This window comes from Carlito syrichta, unplaced genomic scaffold (genome assembly GCF_000164805.1).
Source record: "Carlito syrichta isolate Samal-C Ts95f unplaced genomic scaffold, Tarsius_syrichta-2.0.1 Scaffold288891, whole genome shotgun sequence".
Lineage (NCBI taxonomy): Eukaryota > Metazoa > Chordata > Mammalia > Primates > Tarsiidae > Carlito > Carlito syrichta.
In genome coordinates, this window is record NW_007232987.1 from 354,356 (window position 1) to 358,742 (window position 4,387).

Below are 4,387 nucleotides of genomic sequence, written 5' to 3' on the forward strand. Positions count from 1 at the left end.
CCCACCCCCCACCCAGAAAACAGTTTAATAGTCCTTTTCCCTTTATTCCTGAGAAACTCTACCGCTGATTCTCATGACATACTCTCCTCTCATCACAGCTTCCCTCTTCGGTCAACCTGAAATTATGAGGCTGGGAAAATATGATTAAGTATAGAGTTTATTCCGGTGCTGGGCTTGAGGATAGCTACCCGGGGGACACCGCCTCCAAACGGATGGGGTCAGCGCTCTAGAGTGGAGAAGTTAAGGTTTTCCTTATATAGGCAGAGACAGAGGAATTTTAGCAGGATTACAGGGCTCCTGCTATAAAACACCCATGGGTTTCCAACCCCACCAAAGGTTCAAGATTTCTCTAACCCAGCAGAGGGGCATGGGTGGGCAGAGAACAGGAGCCTACATTTTCCACCAGTACCTTACAGCGATTTGCTTGGTGTCAGATTTCTGCATTCCCAGGGTGATTATTACTCTGTGAAGAGGGGTAGTGATCCTAGGAGGTCTTACCTCTGTCACAGTTTGTCCAAATTATTTACAGAAACAGAAGGCAGAAGTTGCAGCTGCATGCTGTGTTACTCAGGCTGCATAGCCACGTTCCTCTCAAGGCTCAGAATTTAAACTTCCATCAACTTTAACTTTGAATTATTTAATTTCCCATTTCCCCTTCTCATCAAGATCTTTCAAAGAAACCATCATGGATTAACTCAAACTGTTCTAGTTTCTTTGATGTTCAGGAGCTTAGTCTGGCATCATTAGGAAGACTCCTTCTTAGAGTGCCATGTCCTACAGTAAGGGGAATTTGTGTCCAGCTATAAAGCATATTGGGTATAGGCCAAGTATAAAGCAATATGAAGGACGTGACTTTGTGAGATGAGTCAGAATACATGGCTGCATCTTCAATTAATGTGATTCTTCAAGAGACCATTATTTTAGTTTTGCAGTTGTGCACTGACTCTGTTGCAAGCTGATGCCACAGCAGCAGTAAATGCAAAAGCAGGACAAAACACAACAAATGATTATAATTCTTAGAATAAGTAAAAGTCTGCCACCAAGTCTCCCAAGATCCAAACCAGCTGCTAAGCCAGTTGTTTAGAGAGGGTGTTGAATCAGGTAGTTATTTGGGTTTTCACAGCAGCCATTCATTTAGTGAAGTTACATGATTCATCTGGAATATCGACACAACAGTCAGTTTTATGATAGCATAGGTTCCGCCCTGGGCTGCTGTGGGTATGTCTAAAGGCATAGGGTTCTGTAATACAGCCTTTCTCATAAGAGCAACTTTACTATTTAATAATGAGATGCCCACGCAGCTATCATTAAGGACCTTTTTTGTGTGTAATTGTTTAGGGCCTCTACATGCCAAATAACATCCTCAATATCCATGAGTGGCAGAAAGATGGAAGCCTAATGATCATACCAATGGAATACAGAATGAACCCAACAAGCTTGTAAATGAAGATTTGAAACAGTATGAACTATTTGACCTTTTGCCCAGGCATAACCCAAACAACACCATCCTAACCATCCTGGAGATAACCATGGCCATAGATTGGTGTCACAAAGCCAAGGTGTTCCATTCAGAACTAGCCAATAAGAATACAATCACTGCCCATTCAGTGGCATGTCAATCAGTTCTTTGTAATACAACGGTGTGAATACACTGTTCCTTGGTTATCCATCCCATATCTCGAGTGCTACTGGCTCATGTATATTGGGTGTGATTCTTTTGTTTCCAGTGTGAAGGGGCAAGCTGACTAAACTGACCAAAAGAAGGGGTAAGCCAAATAAAACCGTCCTAAATTCGTGTTATACAAGAAGTCCCCAATATACGAATGAGTTCCATTCCTAGAACATGTTTGTAAGTCCAATTTGTTTTCCAACAAAGTTAGCCTAAGTACCCAACTAATGTATTTGATAGGCAATACTGACATCTGATAGAGAGAGAATTCATTTTTTAAAATGCAGGTGTGGCCGGGCTCAGTGCCTCAGTCTGTAATCTCAGCACTTTGGGAGGCCAAGGTGAGTGGATTACCTGAGCCCGCAGGTTCAAGACCAGCCCAGACAACTTGGCGAGCTCTCATCTTTACAATAAATAAAAAATTAGCCGGGCATGGTAGTGTGTGCCTATAGTTCTGGCTACTTGAAAGGCTGAGGGGGAAGGATCGCCGGAGCCCAGCAGGTTGATGCTGGGGTGGCCATGAGTGTGCCACTGCATTCCAGTCTGGGCGACAGAGTGAGCTCCAACTCAAAAAAAAAAAAAATGCAGGTGTGTATTGTTAAAGTTCCTAACTTGAATGTTCGTATGTAGAGGACTTACTGTACTAAAATATATTCTGAAATTTAATTGTCTTTATCTCTCAGTTGGGGCAGCACCAGCATTAAAGTTAATAAATTGGTCTCTCTTACCAAAAAGCTTTTCCCATGTCCTTTGCTTTGTAATGTATTATTAATAAGCCAGTGATGCACCTTGTTCGTTTTTTTTAGTTGGAGTCTCACTCTGTCACCTAGACTGGAGTGCAGTAGCGCACTCCTGGCTCCCACAGCCTCGACCTCCTAGGCTCCAGCAATCCTTCCACCCTAGCCTTCCAAGTAGCAGAACTACAAACACATGCTACCACGCCCAGCTAATTTTTTGATTTATTGTAGAAATGAGGTCTTGCCAAATTGTCAAGGATGTTCTTGAACCCCTGAACTCAGACAGTCCTCTCGCCTCAGCCTCCCAAAGTGCTGGAATTACAGGTTCGAGCCACTGCATCCAGCATGCACCTCATCCTTAGTTGTACCAGTGTTAAGCACCAATGATTCTTCTTGAGAAACATGGATATATTTCTGATATTCTATCCAATCTTGTACATGGAAAGGAGATACCTACCGTGGTAGACCAGAACCACCAGAAAGGCGGCCTAAGGCTGCATGCCCAGTTAGTGTTTTTCTGTATCTATTTGTATAGTCTTGAAGTCATTGCACGAAGAGGTTTTTTTCATGGGCGGCAGCTGGTGATAGTAGCAACATAACTTAGGAACTAGGGACAAAAAGAAAAAAAATAGTGAGAACTTGCACATAGGAAGACTTCAACTTGTTTTGTTTTGTTTTGTTTTTGAGGCAGGATCTCACTTTGTTGCACAGGCTGCAGTGCAGTGGCATAATCACCTCTCACTGTAGCCTGACCTCCTGAGCTCAGGCGATCCTTCTACCTCAGACTCCCCAGTAACTGGGATTATAGGCATGCACCACCACACCTGTCTACTTTTTTTATTTTTGTAGAGACCAGGTCTTGCTATGTTGCCCATACTGGTCTTGAACTCCTGGGCTCAAGTAATCCTCCCACCTTGGCCTCCCAAGATGCTGGGAAAACTGGTGTGAGCCACCTCACCTGACCTCCATCTATCAACAATTTTGTTAAGTGTTAGTTTAGATACAGACCTGGTTCAGCATCTTGGGAAAACTGACTACCTCAGATGTCATCTTTTCCTCATCCATTTTTGTTTTGGAGAATTTTCTTCTAGATCACAAGTCTGAGCTAAAGTTCAAATTGGTGGAGCAGCTTTCTGTAAATGGGTGACATGTAACTAGGAGTCCTTTTAGATTACCACCTGATAAGGTCCCTTCTACCTTGATTGAAGGGAGTCCTTTAAAAGTTTGCATTAAACAAAGTCTCCTGTTTGAAGTCTGCGGTCCTTGAGTTTTTCATCTCCCCGGAGCTCACTGCAGAAAGCTCACTGCAGAAAGAGTCTTTTACTAAATAACAGTTTTTAGCTAGCTGTATTATAAGACTACTTCAATAATACAATAATACAACATATACCTTTTTAGTATCACAGATTCATAATTTCCTACAGACAATTTCATAAGTCTGCCTGTAAAATTGCAAATGGAGACAGCTGGTATTTACCCAAAGAGGTCCATTTTAAGTTAAACAAAACCCATTGAAGAGCTTTCTTGGTTCAAGGAATTTTAAAAGTCTCAGTTAATTTTTCCAAATGAGTTTTGGTTAGTCTGTTTGTGTGTTCCATTAGCCCAGAAGACTGGGAGTGATAGACACAATGGACATGTTGTAGAATGGGCCAGGTTTTCTATACTGACTGCACTATTACTCCAGTAAAATGAATACCTGTGTCACTATGAAGTTCTAGGGGAACTCCTCAAGTCAGAATAACTTTTTCTAAAAGAACTTTACTTACCACTAAGGCTGTTGCTTTTCTGCACAGAAATGCTTCTACCCGATAAGAAAACAATCCATCCCTAGAAAATACTTGTATCCCTGTGATGGATGTAGCTGAATAAAATCTAGTTGCCCTCAAAAGGGCCTTCTGGTAAAGAAAATGACCGTAAGATTCATGTAAGGTATCTCTGGATTATGTTCTGGGCAGATATGGCAGCAATTGTATACCTTATA